Source organism: Macadamia integrifolia, chromosome 11, assembly GCF_013358625.1.
Source record: "Macadamia integrifolia cultivar HAES 741 chromosome 11, SCU_Mint_v3, whole genome shotgun sequence".
Classification (NCBI taxonomy): domain Eukaryota; kingdom Viridiplantae; phylum Streptophyta; class Magnoliopsida; order Proteales; family Proteaceae; genus Macadamia; species Macadamia integrifolia.
In genome coordinates, this window is record NC_056567.1 from 17,320,767 (window position 1) to 17,343,628 (window position 22,862).

At 39.1% G+C, this 22,862-nt stretch overlaps 1 pseudogene; it reads right to left on the minus strand.

Annotated features, from left to right (window-relative positions):
• Nucleotides 1-230: 230 nt before the first annotated feature.
• Nucleotides 231-22,384, minus strand: LOC122093730 (annotated as a pseudogene).
• Between the last annotated feature and the right edge of the window lie 478 nt (nt 22,385-22,862).

A 22,862-nucleotide genomic window follows, 5' to 3' on the forward strand; every position in this document is an offset into this window, starting at 1 on the left:
CCAAACTTATGAGCTAGCCCGCTTTTATAATTTAAAAGAAAAAAAAAAAAAAAAAAAAAGAACCAACTTGCGCGCGCAAGCACACATACTCCAAATCCCACTCTACTCTGGGTTTTTACTCATTCTTAAACCTCAACAAAATGAAGCGACACCAATGGGATATCAGGCTGTTCGGAGTACGTGTGTGTGTGTGTGCCCCACACAAACCTTTGCATTCTCAAACTAGTGAATTTGAGGTTTCAAAACATTCAACATAATATTAGACTGCAGAGATCTCATGCATACAATCAATCCCTAGTCAGAAAATGGCAAAAAGTGCCGTCAATCACTGTAATTTTGTAGCTGTTTCGGATGGCATTACAAGGTAGACATCCAGATATCAAACTTCCAAAGAGGCTGGGACTCCACCATCCCCTCCACACCACCCCCCTCCAAAAATAATAATAATAATAAAAAAAAAAAATCGAAAACATTGGAAAAACAAACTGGATACAGCGGACCATGGGCATTCAGACTTTCACAGCCTAATTGAGGAAATATGATAATAACCACACCCAACTATGCAGCTACTTTTAGAGTACCTCATACATAAGTAGTAATGATTAAATAACCAAAGACAGTGGTCCATGCCCATCAATAAAATTCAAACTGACCACCTAGGAATCAATAATTCAAATTGTAAGGATGAATTGAAGGCATAATACAAACTATATATTCCATGTTGCTCACATCCACCACTCACCCAGGGCAACAACCAAAAAGGCCTTGTCACTGCAAAAACGAGCATATAAAATCAGCTGGGAAGAGTTGTGAGGTTCTTTCAATTTAAAATGAGTACGGGGATCTCTCTTACCCCGAGATGTAAACTGGCTTAAGCACCTGGTGGGTCTCAACTCCTCAACAAGAGACTACTAACCAAAAAAAAAAAAGTGAGCTTTCTTGCAAAACAGTGGGGTGGCTGGAATTATTCTTTTATGAGGACTTTTGCTGACAAAGAAATACATGGTGATTTGTACGAAAGACAATATAGATCTTGTTGCAAGAAGAAATAAACTCTTTGATGAAAGAATTAGAGCAGGAAAATATCTCACATATCTTGAAATGTGAGCAAGGCAACCAAGTGAATATACTAGGTTACCATCAAAACCCTGCTCGACATGCTGTTTCAATTGCTTAAAGATCAACTGTTGGGTAGGACCCCAGTATGGAGTGGCGTCCACGACCACTGGAATCTGCATTTGCATGCAATGGCAATTGTAGTTCCCCTGAGTGAGATGACTTCCGGGACTTTGGGTTCTTCGGTGAAGACATGTGGAAACTGGAATCACTGCTTGTAGCATAGAAAAATGACGAAGAAAGCCCGTGAATCTTTGGCAATCCAGTTGGATCAGTAGCCAAACTGTAACCCGTCTCAACTGTTTCAGCTTCAAGGGGCAACTCATCCAATGTCTGTTAATAAAATTAAACGCAAAAGGTGAATAAATTAATTATGTCAGAAAAAAAATATGATATTTGCTCTTTCCGGGGAAAATAGTAGAAGAAACATGGAGAACCAATATAATAGCAATGCCCATTACTAGTGTGCAAGCCCCACTTTAATAGGTTAGTATCCTGAGAGATCTCAAGGCCAAAAACTTAACTCATCAGATGATCCTAATTATTAACCACCAACTCCTTTTGGATATAAGCACCGGTCCATGAGGTCATTATTATTCCCTAAATATCTCCCATAAGGGCCTACCCAGTGGCATGATGACCTTAGTACTAATGAATCATAATACTTCCAAAAAGACACATGCAGTCGAAATATCTGCTCGTAGTCAAAGGGAATCATAATGCACCCACCCGGAAAGCTTGTTGCAAAACTTTGAGAGTATCTCGAGTCCGCTTCCTTTTCATTGTGACCTCATCAGGTTCCTGCAGCATCTCTTCAAAACAATGCCAGGAGTAATTAACTTATGAAAAAAAAAAAAAAATTCTTTTTTCCAGTAGAAGCTCAGGCAGTAGTACATTGGCAAATGTTCAACTTATTCAAGTGGAAGTCCTTGGAATTAAGCAATGACTAACTGAAGCAATCTCCAAAAGTGTGCAACATTACCTATAAAGTTTTTTAATAAAGACATTGTGCAGCTCTCGTTTTGCATGGTTGACCAGGACATGAATTTGGCGAAGTATCAGAAATTGGTCTGTTATCCAAGTTCAGGCCTACAAGCACGAAATTTGTTCCACAAAATGGTTTCACAATTGTCAAAAAACACCACCGAAAAGTATTGTATAGATTTGGATAAAGAAGCATCTTTCTCTAAGGAAATAGGACCCACCATCTATACATTGGTCTAGCTTGTCATCTACAATCACTACAATGCCACTTTCAGATCTACGTGACATCTAATTACCAAAAAACCACACCTGAATTCAAGAGTATGTTTGAATCCTGACAATCTGCTACAATCACTATACCATTTATTTATGGATCATCAGTGCTCACATAAAGTTACATTAATGAAGGATAAGCAGTCTCAACAGAACCCGAAGACATACTCACATACCAGGAAGTGCATAATTGCTTTAGGAACAGTCTTCAATGTTCTTCCTGACAATGTCATAATATGACTTCAGTAGCAGTTTTGTGACCGTTATTTTGACCGCCTCCTGCTCAGAATGGGTTTCTGAGGGCCACAAGATGGTTGGAGGCTGCATAAATAAATAATAGTAATGATAGTAAGATATAAATGAGATAAACAAACAAATAGACAGACAATTTTACTCGGTTATTCACTGGAAATCTTGTATAGCCACCTCTTTCAACTGGATCATAGACAGGGAATGCTCCACCATTTGAACACATTCATTATATGGCTTGCCCATAGAACTCTCTTTTGCAGATGTACAGTTTTCGGCCCCCACCAAAAATTGATGAAATTCCCCAACTTGGGCCAGTGGTATTTCCTGATTATCATCAACTAATTAACAAACTAGAATTCAACAATCAATACTTCAAAATCCAGGAGAATTCAGTGCCGCAACAACTAGGGGCTAAAGAATTCAATACCCTTCAGCAAATGGTTGTCTAATTAAAATTCCAATATAATCAAAGTATAACCAGAAATTGAACATGAAAGTTAACTGTAGTACAAAATACAGTATGAGACGATCCTACAATTGTGGAAGACATTACCTGATATACCAGGTCTCTCACTATCTGCACCAGGCCGAACTCCCTATTGAGATGGAAGCATTAGAAACAATAATAAATCAAGTCATGTGAGTTGTGCTAATTTGAAACCAAATCAAATTAGCTTCTCAGAAAAATCTTGCAGTAGCAAGACCATAGTTATCATGGCACCAAGGTGAACTAAGGCGGTAGAAGGTTGTCTAAGCGCTCAGGTGAGAAGGCGCCCACCTTAAGGCGAACAAGTGTTATTTTTTATTTTCCTATTTACTAACTGATGCGGTTCCGGATTCCAAGGACTGAAATCGGATTGCTTCGGGGCCCACAATTAACAACTAAACCAGTTTTCAAAGTAGGGGAATTTTTATAAATTCAAGAAATTGGCTCAAGCAACTAAAAGAGAGGAAAGATAAATAATAGGGCCAAACTGGAATAGAAAATAGAAGGGGAGGGGTATTCTATAATTAGAAATAAAGATAGGGACTATAGAAGATATTAGAAGAGAGGGGCAATATTGAAAATAAGTAAAAAAAAGACTTAAAACTCACTTTAAGAGGTTGTCTCCAACCTCACAACACCCATCATAGGGGCGGAAGAACCAGGGAACGAAAGAGGAGAGAACCATAGTTTTTAAGGCGGTAAGGCGACGGAGGCGTTTGAGGGTCTTTCGGAGCGCCTTAGCTATAAGGCGGACATAAAGCGTCGCCTTATTGACTAAAGCATTCATGTGTAATTTTTTGTATAAAACCAATCTATTTGGCTAAAATCCTATTACTCATATGTTAAATAAATATTAAAGGTTCATATTCATACCAATGTAAGATATTCATTAAGAAAAAAAATCAATAAACTGAATAAACTAAGTTCATCAATCATCAATCATCAATCATATTAACATATAATATAAATACATAATTATGAAACAAAATTATAAATATAAAGAAAAGAAGACAAAAAATACAATTATTTATTATACTTACCTCTATGATGCCAAAATGAATGCCTAAGCCCTAAGGTCATCCACTATATTTCTACTCCTGTCAAAGAAGAATGAAGCTCACCATTGCCGGAACAAGCTCACCGGAGCAAAATGGTCGCTTGGATCAGTGGTTCTTCCTTGTTCCGTGATTCCTTCTCAAAGCCCTTTCTTAAAACCCTTGACAAAATTCAAACCCTGTTTGTGAATCGTGTTTTTGTTTTGTTTGTTTTGGATATTTTTGGTGGAGTAAAGCTGATCCCATACATCTCAAGTGTTAACAAAACCATACACCTACCAATAAAAAATCTATATTTGGAATCGTCATCAAGTAATTTAAAAATGTGTTTAAAAAAAAAAAAAACCCCATAAGGCGCCACATCACATAAGGCGGAGCACTGCCTTACCATCTCTAGTCCGCATCAGCGGCAAGGCATTGCTAAGGCATCGCCTTACCGGCGCCTTAAAAACTATGGAGAGAACTCCTTCAAATCTTGTCCGATGGCCATGAAACTTCAGGCGTAGCTTCTCAATAGGAGGCTCTTTCAATCCCGCAAGATAACCCCTTGGATCTGCTGGCTGGGAGGCTGCGGTAAGAACCAGAAATAAGCCAGGCGGTGAACTTCTAGCAGTCCAGTTGCAGGCTTGTTTTCTCAACTTAGAGTAGGGCTTCTGGTCTAAGATTCAATGGCTGGAGTCGCCTATGAGAGGGATCCCTTCGTTCAAGACCTTGGCTCACATTGGTCAGCCACAAAGGAGCAGAACCCAGTTTCCGCGGGTTGCAACTTTCGCCCAGAACAGGGTATAGCAAGAAAACCCAGAAAATAAAGAAAAAATGATGAGGAAGAAGAAATAAAGTGAGAGATTAGAAAGAGAGAAGAAGAAGATAAGAGAACCAAAAGGGAGAGATGGAGAGAAATAAGGTTAGAAAAATTCAGAGAGGGGAAAGAGGGTATCGGCAGCCATGGCAGCCATCGTTTCAACCAAAACCTAAATTCTCAAATTCATTCCAACGCACCTGTCTGTTACTAGTGTATTACATAGCTTATAAAAGAAAACCAAAGCAATAAAATTGGAAGTTTTTCAAATGGAAACTAATCTAAATTAAAAACTAACTAATACCAAAAGAAATTATTTCTAAACTTAAAAGAAAATCAAATCAAAAGCCAATTTTCCCTAAATCAATCGTGCAACTGCATCAGCTCTCCCGGTATAAAAAGAACTCGACTCCGTCGAGTTAGGTCGTGCTCCCAAGATTCTCTTGTAAATCGCTCGCCGATGAAGTGACACATATCTCGAAACAGAAGACGGGAACATAACACCAGGAGGGAGAGTAGGCTAATGTGTCACTGGAGCAGGAGTCAGTCGACGACGTGCTATGTCTGACAATGCGTGTGGCCTCATTAAGTACATACCTCATTGCTTCACCTTGATGGTGTTCCGTGCACCATCATAGAGAATGTCTGCATGTCATTGCCATGGTCGTCCTAGGAGAATGTCGCAGTGCGCCAATGAGGTGACCAGACAAGTTATATGGTAGTGCAACGGCCCAAATTTTAAGTGTACTCAAACAACTGCAGTGACCTCTTCTCGAGCTGTGGGTCCAAAACCTCGCACGTGAATCTTCTTGAAAAGCTACTTCTATGAAAGGTTGTGTGCTCGAACAAATTCAGCAGATATAAAATTTGCTTCTGCCCCAGTACCAACTGCATGAACATCAGTAGGGTCGGAGTTGTGCAAGAGAGTACCCTTCTGTCTGAAGAGAGGAGCCTTGTCAACTAGTTTGTTTGAAAATGATGAAAGACTAGCTGAATGAGCTTCTACATCCTCATCACCATAGTCGACCATATCATCTTCCTCAAGGGGATAAGGATATAAAGCAGATTCATCTTCATTTTTCTCAATTGGTTGCTTCTCTGTTGCATTCACAGAACGAGTCCTGTTGGGAGACTTGTTAGAGTAGGGACCTTTCTCGCAACAACTATGGCATCTGATGTTCTTCAAGCCATCATTGTCCTTGTTCAACTCTGACCTTTTTTCTTCAACTCTGCGAGCTTCAGGTTTCTTTTCCTCCATACGTGGTGGAGGTCTATAAACTAAAGAAGTCTTGAGCATACACTTCCAATAAATGGACTTCTCTTCAGCTGTTTTGGCATGAGCTGCTGCCACATCAATGGACCTAAAATCAGTGTTAGCCAACTCAAGTCGGATCTCAGTACTCAGCCCACTAATATATCGCATTACCCATTGCTAGTCTGTTTCTTGAAGTCGACACCTTGAAGACAGTTTGTGAAACTCAAGGGTGTAGGAATCTACATCTTTGTTCCCTTCTTACAAGTTAAGTAATTTATGGAACATTAGCTTTTCATAATTAAGAAGAACAAAATTTTCAGTCAGGATCTGCTTCATAACCTCCCAATTGGTAACGTGTCCAAGTATTCTGACAAACCTTGCATGCACATCATCCCACCATGAACATGCATACCCAATAAACTTGGTGAGGATGAGTTCACACTTCTTCACGTCTGGAAGAGACTTATATGAAAAAATCCTCTCCACTTCAGTAAGCCAGTCTAGGAATTCTTCAAGTCCCTTTTCACCACTAAACTCTGGAACCTCAACTTTGATGCCATAATCTCTACCAGAAAATTTCCGGGTAACATCCTGTGGGACAACTAGATTAAATTGCTGCCTCTAAGGTGTATCTTCAATCCGTAGTGCATTAAAATGAGGGGGTGTAGATGGGCCTTCATCAACTCGCGTTTCAGACTTTTGCATAAAGGCAAGAATCTTAGCGAGAGCACCTTGAATGTCGTCCATGAACTTGTTATATTTGGCCTCATTCTTCTCAATCCTGGCATTAGTTTTCTGTTGGTTCTCAAGTACTTCACGATACAATTTGTTCAACTCAACATTGGTGATGTTACCTGTCATGGTTAGAGAAGTGCAGGAAATTTTTGCTCTGATACCACTTGATGCGGTTCAGAATTCTAAGGACTGAAATCAGATCGCTTCGGAGCCCATAATTAACAACTAAACCAATTTTCAAAGAAGTAGGGGCATTTTTGTAAATTCAAGAAATTGGCTCAAGCAATTAAAAGAGAAAAGATAAATAATAGGGCCAAACTGGAATAGAAAATTGAAGGGGAGGGGTATTCTGTAATTAGAGATAAAGATAGGGACCATAGAAGATATTAGAAGAGGGGCAATATTGGAAATAAGTAAAAAAAAAGACTTAAAGTCACTTTAAGAGGTTGTCTCCAACCTCACGACACCCATCACAGGGGCGGAAGAACCAAGGAACGAAAGATGAGAGAACTCCTTCAAATCTTGTCCGATGGCCATGAAACTTCAAGCATAGCTTCTCAATAGGAGGCTCTTTCAATCCCACAAGATAACCCCTTGGATCTGCTGGCTGGGAGGCTACGGTAAGAACCAGAAATAAGCCAGATGGAAGAAATTCTAGCAATCCAGTTGCAGGCTTGTTTTCTCAACTCAGAGTAGGGCTTCTAGTCTAAGATTCAATGGCTGGAGTCGCCTATGAGAGGGATCCCTACGCTCAAGACCTTGGCTCAAATAGGTCAGCCACAAAGGAGCAGAACCCAGTTTCCATGGGCTGCAACTTTCGCCCAAAACAAGGTATAGCAAGAAAACCCAGAAAATAAAGAAAAAAGGATGAGGAAGAAGAAATAAAGTGAGAGAACAGAGAGAGAAAAGAAGATAAGAGAAAACCATAAGGGAGAGATGGAGAGAAATAAGGTTAGAAAAAATCACAGAAAGGGAAAGAGGGTATCGGCAGCCATGGCAGCCATCGTTTCAACCAAAACCTAAATTCTTAAATTCATTCCAAAAAATCTGTCTGTTACTAACGTATTACATAGCTTATAAAAGAAAACCAAAGCAATAAAATTGGATGTTCTTCAAATGGAAACTAATCTAAATTAAAAAGTAACTAATACCAAAAGAAAATGTTTCTAAACTTTAAAGAAAATCAAATCAAAAGCCAATTTTCCTTAAATCAATAGTGCAACTGCATCACTAACATTATTTAATAAGCTATATACCTTATGAAAAATCAACATTAAGCCACATCAAGTCATTAAAAATCAACATTTAGCCACATCAAATTATAAAAAATCAACATTAAGTCACATTAAGTTATAAAAATTCAACATTTGGAGAAATGCTCTCATTCTACAATAAGTTTGAGTGGTCAAATGATTTTATTTTAGATGAGACTTTTTGTAATAGGTATAACATAAAACCAGCTTTCCAACAAGTATAAGATTACTTAAATCTGAGTTGTAATGACAAAGTTACACTCTGGTCAAACTTATTTTAAACTACGTGAATGTTGTTAAAATCGTCTGAATGAAAATAGTTTTATAAATATCAAACAAAAGATTATTTTACTAAACTTTTGGTTTTTAGCAATGTCTTAATATGATAAGATTTATAAAATTTTCATAATTGAGAAAAACCCTAGCATTTAAAAGTTGAAAATTTCCCCTATAGCCAAAATCCAATTTTTCTTCTTAGACTGGGGTGTTGACTTTTTATCCTTTTGGAATTTGATTTTTAAACTATTTTTATTGGATTCAAATAGGGGGTACTTGCTTATTTATGAATAATATCTTGAGTAAATGTAAATGATATTTGGCATAAATAAGTGTTAAAAAACAAGGCGACATGCAATGCAACAAAGCGACTGTTGCCTAGGCCCCAGGCAAATTGCCTGGACGCCAAGTCGTCGCCTTGGTGATGCCTTGACAACTATGAGCAAGACAACACAAATGCGGCCTACATACCTGATCAGCAACAATTCCATTCGCTGGTGATCTAGCAAGAATGGCTCGACATTTCAGACTTTTCTCAGAGGCTGGTAGTTTATCAGAGTCTATCCCATCCTAAATCCAAAATGTGCAAAATAGTGAACGGCCTTCATATTCAGTTACAAAATAGATGATTACTTTATTATTTTAACACTCTTTGAAGCGCATGGTAAATCTACCTTTGCTCTCAGTAAAGTTGCAGAAACTCTAGACAACTTGATTTGCTGGAGTGCAATCTCTATAGCTTTACTCCCACCAATAAAATTTGGGTGTGAAGTGTTAATATAGTCCATCTACAAAAACATAATAAACTTATATTGCAATCTAAAAATTGGAAAGAAGCATAGTTAGTTTCAGGGATAAAATTGGGCACAATACCAAGTGCAGTGAAAGCTCAGTAAGTTCAGTTAAATTGTGATGAAGGCTAAAGAGAAGAAAGAAGGAAAAAAACTTAGTTGAACACAAAGGCATGGTGGGGACCTCTCCTGTTGCAATGAGACAACAATTGACTACAATGTGCACTTACGCAGTCCCCACTAAATCCTTTGGGAAACAATTTACAAGCGAGACAACCTGAAAAAACTCCTCCAAGCTAATTTTTGAAGACAGTTACAACGCATTAAGTGGAATCAAAGAAATAGAAACTCAATCAACAGTTATATTCCTGTGCAGGAAGCACTACAATGAAGATACTGATCCAACCTAAAAACAAAATTGAGGTCAACATAGCTCTGTTGGTCACTTCTTCAAGGTTCTAGGCCTGCCCTAGGCAACAAGTTGACAAAACTGGTTAAATTTGGATTTTCCTCCCCCTCCCTCCCTCTCTCACATAATAATATCAATTTGATACTTGCCAATGTATTAATGCTTACATAATACATAAGTTTATAGAAGATACACAATTACACATGTTTGATGCATACCTCCATCTCAATAATGTGTCCAATCATTGTATCTGAAGGTTCAAGGCCTTCTCGCAAAAAATTTCCAATAACCTTGTCCATGCGCTTTCTGAGAATGGGAAACCGCTGGAGTTCACTGGACAGACAGCGATGGCTCATCTTAAGTGCAATTGAAATCACTTTAATTTAATGTCCCAAAAATGGGATAATGAATTCATCAAACCAGCCAAAAGCTACCATTAACAGAGGATCACACCTTTATTAACTCATCATAGATAAACCTTGCACACTGAAGGCTTGGATCCAATAAACGGGCTATCTGCCTTCGAACAAGAACCTCAAATGGCACCTATTGCAGGTCAAATTGATTGATCAACATCATCGAAATATAGAAGTTAAATCAATGGAAGTATGAAAAGAAAGATCATCAGTTCACCACCTACATAAAAGTGATAAACAGATACTCAATGGATCACTACAAAACTCACTGAGACATCTGGAAGACACTCGCATTGGGCGGGTTTAACACAGGTGGTCTTCCTTTTAACTAAATAAACATTCAAAGGCAGCCAATGGAAGTGTTTTCTGCTATTAACATGAATTAAGTATCTGTAGAGGTTACTGCCAACAGGAATCTCAGCCACAAGCAGTTCCATACCAGGAAAGTAACAAAGCACTACAACACGAACCTCAGGTACAAACAAAGCAGATTTTGGACCAGTTGCATTCTGAATAGCAGTACGAATGTCATCATCCGTTAAATCATTACATGGATCCACTTCCTGCACTAGGTCACAGATTGAATGCATAGGATGATAGAAAGATTTAAGTTAGTAGCCTATATATATAAAATAAACTAATAGTAAGTGAGAGTGGAGGCATTAAGACTTCTTTAAATTGTGTTTAAGGAACGCCTAAAGGAAAATGGCATAAAAACTGGCCAATGAGACAAATTGCATATAGTTGAGAACTTCCAGTTTTCACTTTTCAGTGTTAAAAGAAGAAGGCACATGCTTTTTCATACGTCTACTTGGTGGTGGAAGATCCCTATGTGTTTATGTAAGTGAAGATTGAAATGCTTGTGAAAATTTTGATCAGATTCACACTTTTATTTTAAAAAATCCAAGATCTGATGGATTTCTTGTACACCTCAAGGTTCTCCAAGGGGCAAACTGATATGGAATTTTGTTTTTCTTGTTTGCATTAGTGTACCAGTTGGTAGGAGCACAACCTAATGTTTAGAGAGTCGGTGAGATCGACTCCAAAGGTGTGTGACGTCATCATCTTAAAGACCACTGGATGGCTTGTGACATGGGAAGCTTTCAGAGGCATCTCCATTGACTACTTCCCGAGGCATTGGTCAGAGAACATTTCTTGCTCAGTGATGTGCCCTGTTAACATCCACCACAGCACCAATCCTCCTCCTTTATCCAGCCAGGCTTGGGACCAGCAGCAAACACTGGCAGAGTTAACTAATGATAAACAAATATAATGCAAAACTGACCAATTCCCGGATGTTTAGACTCCTGATCAAACTGAGCCTAAACAGAAAACCTAGCAGCTCGAAGTTTTAAAATTTTTCCTGAATTCAATTTTGACTAAACTGGAAAAACAGGTTTTATGGTTTGTAAAATATGGATGTCATCAAGAATACATGGAAGGAAGAAAAATCTATCTACCTATGGGTCGCAATTGGAAAAGGATCAAGCAAAAATACCTGCAAATCCAGTCTCAATTTAAACAAGAACGCAATAAACACAAGAATGTAAGCAAGAGTTCACACCTCCAAGCTCTTCACAAAGATTGATTGGAAGATGTAATGATTTCGTGCCCCTCCCGACAACTCTGATGTCGACATCCGTTCATTTTTCCCCTCCACCATTGAAGCAAAGGCTGTCAAAAGAAGTCATCTGTAAGTTGCAGCAGGTAGCTCAAGCATGACATAGACCTTTGTAGTAAATTTCATATTGGTGGACATTTTCGGATCGGTGAGTAAAATGAATTGTTTGGATACTTTGGTCATTTTATTTGGTTATTTTGGTAACTTTTTAGTCACATACTTCGACACATATTACAGATAAATGTATGCATATATGTTACGTATTATGTAGGAATCATGAATTAAAATTTATTGTAGAAATGCACTTCAATGTAAGTGGAACAACAACGGCTGTTGGCAGCCAGCCTGAGGGTTAATGACTGAGATTAAGGTTAGTCTGGATCTGACATCCAGACAGAAAATTCAATAAAATAATGTAGATTGGTTATCCACTCCCATCCCAATTGGATAATTCCGGAGTGATCGAGCTCTCTGGATGATCCAAATACCATCATGTCACAAAGCTCCCCTTTTTTTTCTTCTTTTTTTATATTATTATTTTTTAATATGGACCAAGTTGCAACATGTATTGTGCTTGTGACATAATAGACAAACTGGTTTGGGTTTATAACCCAAGCACATAATCTTTAGCCCAGTTCCCAAAAACTAAGCCTCAACTCAGTTTCAGCTGGAAATTGAAATTTTGGCAAAATTAACAAATAAAAAACCTGTAAATAAGTAAACTCTGAAAAAGTAGGATATCTAATGTGAAACATTTCAGATACAAAATAAATTGATGGTTTGTGGGCTGAAGCCAAATTTTGGATAATGTGACCTAAGATGTTGTGAAATTCGTAGCTAAAAAGCTAACAAGTACTGTGATATAAAAAATATGATTCAGAGCTAATTGAATAAGGGAACTAGTTGGCAGCTCCTCATGGCTCAAACGAATAACAAAACTACTAGAAGCCAAGCCTTAATTCCTCCCCTTTCCCCCCAACCCCCAGTTGGCCAAGCCAATATTTACCTTCAGAATATTTTGTAAGAATGTTCAAAAGAAGAGCTCCTTGTCCAGCCTGTAAGGCAGATGGAGGAGGAATAAGTACAAGAAAAATGTAAAAGTACCAACCCAGTAATTAAAAGTGAAAATATAAGGATCTTCAAAAGTCAACAAATGAGAAACATGCAAAGAATGGTCATACAACAGAAACACAGAACAGGAAACTACCCAATTTTGTCAAAACAAAGATATACGCCAAATGTAATGAATATCAAATATGAAAGATAGAGAGGAATGATGCATAATGTAATGAATAGTAGTTTACATTATGGACTCTATCTTACATCTAGGTCCAGTTTATCAACCATCTTATCATAGACTTCATCTGAACAGAAAAGAACTACCAATTTTGTTTGTCTATCAATGTTTTAGCAGAGCAAAATAGGCTGGCATCGTCTTCTTTCCAACTTCTCTGAGTGGGTAAAATGGGAAGAATGAAAGACAACAATCCATACTTTTGATTCAGTGATTTCTCCATAGCTGGCGTGCTCCTTTGCCACAGCAACCAATGCAGAACTTATGCGTGATTTTAACCCCGGAAGTACAGTCTTAATATGTTGTAATAAAATCTGCACATAAAAAAAAAAACCATTAGGTGTACAAAGCTTGAAAACTGATATCAATAAAGGAATAGATGGTGAACATCCCTACCTGGTTCAATTTCTTCGCTAACTGAGGAATGCCGCAATGGTCAGCAAGACCATTGTATACCTGCAAACAAATCAAAACAATATCAGAAATCGTCAACATACTCTAGACCAGATATGGAAACAAAGCCCTCATAAACATAATACTCATACAGGACGACTGCGGAAGAAGTTATCCTCATAAACAAGTGCATCCTTAATACTCCGGTTCCGATTGATATCCTGGTTTAATATCATGAAACAAGGATATCAGAAGCTTCACAAACATATGTAAAACATTTTCATTTTAACATACTATAATGGTAAAACAGTTTCGTCTTATCATACCATAATGGTACTAATCAACAACAACAACAACAACAACGAGCTTGTGAGATATAAATTCAACCATAGAATTTGCAGACAGCAGACTTAGTTTCGTGTGGCAGAAGAAGCAGATTTAAATATAAACCAGAATAGACAACTTTTGCAGCTGAAGAACAGTTTCTATATCCACTAGATACGGAAAAACACTACCTGTTACAAGTGAATTAATGCTAAAGCAAACGCTGGAAGTTCTAACATAAGAAATGACGCCATAAATAATGAAGGCACTTCATATCTGTAGTAACTAGAAGGGGCAAGGATAAAGTCGTTTTGGACATATGTGTGTCGAGAATTCAGGCAATACATATCATCAGGGATTAGAAGCAATTGCAGCAAATTTTTTGCTTATAGCAAACCTTCTTTTCTGTACTAACAACTCTTCTAGCTTGTCCCCCACCCCCCCCCCCCCAAAAGAAAAAAAAAACACAAACACACAAGCCAGAGCTTGCTGAAAATGAGATGACAATAAAAAACTTCTCCTTTTGACACATTGCCCTATGTTTGAGAGAAGCTTATAAACTGTATGATTTTATGAAAAAAGGGAAGGGTAAAGAGAAAATCCAAGGAAGAAAAGACGAAACATTACAGACACACACTAATGTAAAGCCATCGATGAGATTAAGGCTTCTATTTTGGTCAGCAGTGAAAGTAGAGCTGAATCATTACTTTTTTTCAAGGTGGAAGTCCGGCAGCCAAGGCTATGGGAAGATAAAAGATCCTTAGACTTCTACCCAAGAGAGAGAGGCCAAACCAATTTTCACCTATTGGAAACCAATCCACGACAGCTGACAATACAGAGTGAGAAAATTCTCATATTTACTAACAACATGGCGTGAATTTCCTTATATGCACGAGTTTCACATTTCATTGCATTCTTCCTTCTCTACTCTAAGACTTCTTTTCCCCTCTTATATTGTTCATCTCAACATCATCGCTTATCGAATTAAATTCATTTCCCATAAAGGGCATAGCAACACCAATCTTTAACGATCTTATGATATTCTCCAAGGCCGACTCTTTTTCCCTTTGAGTCTATTATATCCTCCCTGCTTCATTTCCAAAGTTTGTCAAATCTCCACATTAACCTCCTCAAGTCCCTTATCTTTCTTTCTGGGGTTTCCGGGTCTTCCAAAACCCACCTTCTCCACCTCACCATGTTCTCTCTTGGCTCCCTCCCTGCTAAGTACCTTGGCATCCCCCTCATCATTGCCCCGCTTGAATGCCCATCATTGGACCCCCGTGTTGGACCTTATACGCAAACGGCTTCAGCTTTGGAAAGCTAAACTTCTCTCCTATGTAGGTCGCCTGGACCTCATCAGATCAGTGTACCAATCTTTCTACATTTACTGGTGTGGTGTGCTCGGTTAGCCCAAGTCCATCATTTAGAAGGTTGAATCCCTTATATGCTCTTTTCTATGGAAAGGGTTGAGTTTGCTAGGTTTCTTCATCCCATCAAGTGGGCCCCATTCTGCCTCCCCAAATCTAAAGGAGGTCTTGGTTTGAGAATAATTAAAGATGTAAATCTTTCGGGTTCCCTTAAGTTGATTTGGAAATTGGCATCCAAGAAAGAGAGCATCTAGACCTCGTGGATTTATGCTAGCCCCCTTCGTAGAGACTCGACATGGTCAGTTTCCCCCTCCTCTGATGCCTCGTGGGTCTAGCCTAGGAGCTTGCAAGTTAGGCACATTGCTATTGAGGCTGTCAATTAAATGAGAGAGAGAGAGAGAGAGAGAGAGTCATGAATTTGTGCAAGGGAGTCCCAATCGATGGATTGGAGCTCCAACCTCTATTCATTGTATAGAACTCCAATCAGCTATTACAAGCCTTATTATAAGTAAGATATAAGTCCTACTACGACCCGTAATTCCAAAACATAATATGAAAATAACATAAGCTTACTAACTTCTAATTATATATCAGTCCTAGTTGAACTAAGACAGTCCTAGTTAGGAAAACACCAAGGGAGGAGCCTACGGCTTGCGCAAGACTCCTCCTCCCTTCTCACAATGGACTTCTAACAGAGGCCATATCCTCCAAGATTGATAATAGTCTATCTACCTCCCTTTGGCTTGACAAGTGGCATCCTTTAGGTATCCTCTCCATTGTGGTGAGCTCTAGATCTATTTACTCCTTTGGCCTTGAAAAAAGTTGCATGGTATCCTCCATTATCTCCCATGGTGTGTGGTCCCCCCATCCCCCCGGGCACCGCGGTAGGGGTGATGTGATTTGGCTTCCTTCAACTTCAAGTATCTTCAGTGCCCTTTCTGCTTAGAATTTGGTGAGATTCCAAAGTCCCCCTCCCCTTGGCACAAGATTGTATGGTTCAAAGGTCATATCCCTTTCTACTTAGGATTTTGGCAAGATTCCAAGGTCCCCCTCCCCTTGGCACAAGATTGTCAGGTTCAAAGGTCATATACCCAGCCCAAAGTTTCATCACTTGGCACGCCCTCTCCAACTGCCTCCCCACGCAATCTTTCCTCATCCATTATTGCATCAAGATCTCCCCTTTCAAGCTGTCTCTATTGGAATGGTCTTGAAGATACAAATCACATATTCTCTTGCCCCTTTGCTAACTCCATTTGGAAGAAAGTCCTAAGTAGCTGCTAGCCATCAACATCTCCCCTTTCAAGCTATCTCTATTGGAATGGTCTTGAAGATACAAATCACATATTCTTTTCTTGCCCCTTTGCTAACTCCATTTGGAAGAAAGTCCTAAGTAGTTGCTAGCCGGCCAAGAGAAGATCTCTTCCCCTCCAAAGAGAGTAGATCTGAATCGATATGAGGATTGGTGGGAACCCATATATGACACTGTTGGGAAGTTAGTTTTTTGTGGCTCCATCAACCACAATTGGATGGAATGCAACTTTCGTAGATGGACTTCCAAATCTAGTTCATTTGATTTGATATGGGATGCCATATATTTTGACATTAACTCCAAACTTGCCACGCTCCCTCATTCAACTGGAAGGGATTCCCCAAGAAACATGTTCATTGTCGTGTCATGGGGTCTTCCCCTCTCCATCCTATAGTCGCCCCCCCCCCCTTGAGTAGACTTACTACTTGTTTTTCTATCTGTTTTGTTCTCTCTTTGGCCCTGGGCTTGTATATTCTTCTCCTTTTCTTCGTAATATAATTTTTATTCACCCTAAAAAAATACTTTCAGGGTTAAAAGGTTTGGTAAAGTGCCTCGCATTACTTGTTCCTGCGTTGACTAGAACCCATGCCTTGGTCCCCTAAACAAAGTAGAGGGGGGCGGGGGAAGAAACATTTTCTTTAACAAAGGCCAGTCAAAAGAATACACCAGAAACATCAATAAATGAGACCAAAGCTATAAGAATTACCCTCAGAGAGAGAGAGAGAGAATATATTAGGAAAAAATCTAACTCCATGTGCAGAGGAGATTATTTAAAAATTCGACCCAAAGCATCAGTTTTAGTGTGCCTGCAACAACTTATTAAAGGACATTGAGAAATTTAGCTAGCCTCTAATGTTAAAGGAGCAGGCTTACCTCTTGACTGTGGTTCACAACTCCCACATAACCAAGTCGAAGTGGGATCACTTTTCCAAGCAAAAAATTACGGGCATTAGTGCCTCTGTCCATAACATCCAGCTGAGGCCACAAAGAAGACAATATTATTGCAATGCCTCATTAGAGAATAACAATAAAGTTGCAAAAGTTTCCAAGGTACTGTGATTTTTTTTTTTTTTCGTGGGGAGGGGTGGTGTTGGGGGGTGGGGGGAAGAGGAGGAGATACAGCCACCTTTGTAATTACACCAATAGTCCGATAACCTGCATAAGGAAACACCCTTTAAAAGCTATAGACTTGAATGAAAAACCTTCCTGTTGCTACTGCAATGTCCTTTTTCAACTGGGTGTGTATGAAATTCAAACTCACTAAAGCATTGAAGCAGACTTACCATCAGGATCAGCAGTGCCTGCAATCTGAAGTGCATCTGAGTTCGCCAAATCTGAATTTGCTGGTGTAACTGCCAAAATTAAATAACTTGGATGTTTGATGTAAGACAATATCATCATTCTAATCCGTGCCCCAATATCAGATGGTTGGTCACCAACCGGAACTTTTATTATTCCAGGCAAATCCACCAATGTGATATCAAGAACATTTGGAGAGTATATCTTTAGATGAATCTGTTTGTCTGAAAGACCCTTGTTTCCTCCTGCTTCCTGTTCAGTTTCTGCCTGCAATTGATTAAAAATTTTCTGATAAAGATGACCAGAAAGATACCAGAGTTTTAGCTGTTGGGGGCCAGGGGGTGGGGATATTCAGAGATCAAGAACTAATCAAAACTCATTACGAGTGAACAACAATGAAATGAAAGCTTCCTTTTCTATTCTCATCTGATATTTTATTTACAATGGACTCAGCATGGCACTCTCATCTAGATCATCTGTGCCCCTCTATGGCAAATAGATAACTACATGATGGGTCAAAACGGTACAGTGGTGTCGGTGGCACAAGGCCATCATCATAAGCCAAAGAATGGAGAATCCCATGACTCAAAAGGAGTCAACATTATAAAACAGAAAAATTTAGTGCAACGAGAAAGAACCAGCTCCAGCATACTGAGAAAGTAACAAAAAGGGTGTTCTCCATGTTAAACAGTCAAAGGTCGCCATTAAAGGGCGCGCTTGGTCCAACGGTAAGGTACAAATGCTGCAACTTGGTGGTCAAGCTGTCAAAAACAGCCTCTCGCCATTCTCGGCACCAAGTACGCCCTTAACAGATGATGCAAATGTAATTGACATTCCAAAGTGGTGTTCCCACCATCCCAAGTAAGAATCAGCCTAAAAATCACCATAAGAGCACCCCATGACACATTGTAGCACAGACAAGTTCCCCAATCAATTGAAGTTCAAGTTATTTTCTTTATTGCTCCTTCTGGCACACTAAGTACAGTCTCCATAAAGTGGGGAAGTAATGGTCAAAATGACCATCTTCTGAATACAACTCTGTTTGAAAAATCACACATTTCTTAAAACCAAGGTAAAATTGAGAAAATTTTGCTAAATCATGTGGCATAACGAAGAAGTGAATTGGGATCAAAGGACTCCCTGCAAAGTGGGATATTTGGATGTAATATTAAAATAAGAATTTAGCAGGATCCCCTGGCGTGCATAAGTCACTCCTAAGGAGGTGAAAAACTCTGAGGGTTGGATGAAGAGGTAACACAGAGGAAAATGGTATGCCTCTTTCAGAAATTGAGGGAAAACATCACTGGACTGCTATAATTTAAGGGTAAATTGAAATGACAAGAGCTTGAGCATATAACAAGTTGCTTTACTTAGCTCTTTCGTCTTTTCCTGGCTGAGGTTTCCTTGCTATTTGCCATACATATATGTATTTATATGATTGCCATACATTTTCAATTAGTAATTGTCCCTGAGTCAAGATGAAGATAGATAGTTGACACAGAGCCCCACTATATTTTCTCTTGAAGTGCAAAAGAAAGGAAAAGTAAAAGGAAGTAGCCTCAAGTAGGAAGAATTTATATATGCATATATGTATGTATTTATATGATTGCCATACATTTTCAATTAGTAATTGCCCGAGTCAAGATGAAGATAGATAGTTGACACAGAGTCCTACTATATTTTTCTCTTGAAGTGCAAAAGAAAAGTAAAAGGAAGTAGCCTCAAGTAGGAAGAATTTTCGGAGGCCTCTTTTTGGGGGTAATTCAATCCCATCTAAGGTGCATTTCTTCCAATGCACAGATATACTATAGACTTGCCTAACAATGTATAAGCTCACCCAAATTCTGATCTCGTGTAGAAGGAACCAGATGATGGAAACAATGTTTGTTCTGCAGACCTGTATTCAGCTAAAGATAGGCAACAACAAAAGTTTGCATGCGACACCTCAAAAACAACTAAAGTGTATCTATGAAGTTATGTGCACACCCGATTCTATCCCATTCCACGCACCACACAAGGATGGAAGTGCCCAGCATCTTTGCCACATTTTATATCTCCAAGGACCATACAGCACTTCTGTAAGTATGTTCACTACCAAGATCTTCCTTTTCAATAAAATCCCACTTATCAAGCATGGACAGGTTAGGATTTTTTTCTTTTGGGAAGGGGGGTCATTCTACTGTGGCATGTATTTCTAAAGGGAAGGATCATTAATCGGTGGTTACTTCAGTCATACACCATAAACTATAAAATGGGAGGAATATTCAGATCTTTAGTAGCAAAACACATGCCTAATGTTTGTTTTAATAGTTTACAGGATCTTTTCCAAGAATGCCATATCAATGTGCATTTCTTAATTTTAAAGGGGGAAAATTATTTGTTGCGTGGATCATTCTGCTAGATACTAGCACCCCTAGAAGGAGAAGAATGACTTGGCATTTAACACAAAGAGTTCGCATCCACCAAAAAGATGGTGGAGCAAATCAAACAGGAAATTTCCTTGAGTATTGAATCCTTGAAGAGTGACAGGGGCTTAATGCTTGTAGCTTCATGGATGGCTTATACCATATTGCAAACAATAAGTTTTTTGCTTGTGGAAAAGAGCAATTGGCAAGATATTTCTTTTTGCATATTAAGTAGTAGAATAGTATATTTTTAATGGGGTGCCCTTGTTTCTTTTGTTTCATATGACTATTAACACAGAGAAATACTTAAAAAGGGAAAAAATGAACAATGATGAGAGATATATAATATGAATCTTACAGTAACGGTTTAGTGCCATAGATCTACCTTTAAGTAGAGACTTCTCGATAATAATATACTAGCTGAAATAACTTACTTAGACTACCCCAATGCGTATAAACGTTCAAGTAGCATCAGATTTATGTTACTCCAGTACAAATCTGTGAATGCAAAATGTGATAAGTTCTGAAAAAAATAATAGTTGCATTTGTAAAACTGCTAGATAATTTTGTAAGCCACAACCTTTTGGTGAGACATGCATATTTGTCTTGAACACCAACAATTGCAGAAATACCCTGTTATCGACCGAGTAATAATCCATAACAACATGAGAAAAATGCTAGAAACTTGGCCAAGCTTCCATATTGTCACCATTCAACCACTATGAACCCAAAAATTCTAGGGAAAAGTTTTCTTTCACCCACGGTGATCTCTTCACTCATGGATTCTGGAGCTTGGATGGGATTCCTGGAATCGTGGAAAGGGCAATTTGGACCTTCATCAAGGGGGTGGGGAGCAACGACGAGTGATAGGTGAAGAGATTCAGTGGGTGAAGGAAAACTGGGTCCCAAATTCTATGGTATAGGAATTCACATATATCCACAAAGGAGTTTGGTTTTTCACTTTTGCTGTGTGACTACTAGCTCAACTATGAGAGGTTTTGGAATGAACAACAAGAGAAGAATGTCTTGGTTCCCTTTCCAGAAATGATGGTACAAGAGCCAGTCCCATATATGAAGCTCATACGCTTTAAAAATACTCTAACCAATTTGCCAAAATCTAGTATTCATTTGGAGAATGCCTGCATGCCTAATAGGCATTTCCTGAATATTTATGTGGAGTCCAAACCAAGGCCATTATTACGAGTTTGGAGTTCTCTAGCTCCAGAAGATGGGATAGCTTTATCATTGAAGGTGAGAATGCCACCAGGTCATCCAATGATGGATTTGAGAGATGCGGGTGCTGGCATTTTCTCCTTTTCTACAGTAAAGGCCATATCTCTTACTCCTTACAGATATAAAACTTTTCAGTGAAGAATGTGACCGGCTAGTTGCTTGGCTGATGAGTTTGCTGAGTCTAGTGTGAACAGACCTCATCTATCCTGTAATGTAAAGAGCTGTTGCTATACTTATGTTCGTGTCTTGGGCCAATCCTTTCTGTTGTTATTTTATGTTATCATCTGCAGTTCGTTTTTCTTATAAGAAAACTTCTTTACCAAGGAAATAAAATCCAACCGATCATAAATTAAGCTTTCAGAATAAATACTTTGACTGCTTTACTCAGGGATCAAATTCCTGCAAAGGCTTCACTTCTGGGAGCTCCGTGCCTCCAACTATGAACAGGAAAAACAATAGAGAAGAGAGGCTACAGCCTATGTCCCATTAAGTAGAGTAACACAGTGAAACTACCATAAAACAGTAATGATAACCTGAATTTCCCTACGAATCTCAGAGAAGTCATAAATCCTTTTCTTCGGCAAATGCAAGAACTCGCCGTAATCCTCTTCAGTCCATCAGGCTTTCGCTTCGTCTGCACTAACTGCAATACCAAAGGCATTCGTGTACAAATATCTGAACCTCTGGGAAGAAAATCCCTTCCGACCAGAGATTCCAGGACACTGGATTTACCGCTGCTTTGACTTCCGACAACGGCGACCTGAGGCAACTCGATCATAGACTTGCTACCGAGTTGTGCAAATATGTCTTGGAGTTTATTGACGATTGGAATTACAGAATGACCTAGAGGAGCAGCACCAGACGACGACGAACTTTGCGAAGCAGAAACTGGTTCCTCAGCCATGATCAAATATCAGAAGATACCCTAGATGTTGGAATGATGAGCAGTCTAAGTGCTTGGGTGGGAAGTGTGTCTCGGAGAGTTATCCAGAGGGTAAGATCAAATGGAGGCCCATAGCAAATGGAGCTGGGAGGAGTGATTGACAACTAAGGCGAAGGAGGGATCTCGGGTTGAAATCGTCTGCAATTCCGATCTCGTACAATTCCATGCAATACCATCTTCAGGCGATGACACATGTATTGATACCAATACAATGGTCCAGATCTGGTACAACTAATAAAACATTAAATCAGTGAAGAAGCATTTAAATCAGATCTGGACCATTACATTGGTATCAATACACGTGTCACCCCCTGAAGGTGGTATTGCACGGAATTGTACGAGATGAGAATTGCAGACGATTTTTTTCCGAGGGATCTCAAAGTCTGACTCGGAGTTAGGTTCGGAGGGATTCGTAGCTCGAAGCTCGAACTCGATCAAGCCCGGGCTCAGAGTCGCTAACGTGCGCATATCATATACTACATTTGAAATATCAAATCTACCCTCTCGAAACAGCGAAGACTCGAGGTTGGGGTGCCGGTGCCGGTGCCGGTGGTTCAGTCGGGTTGATAATGG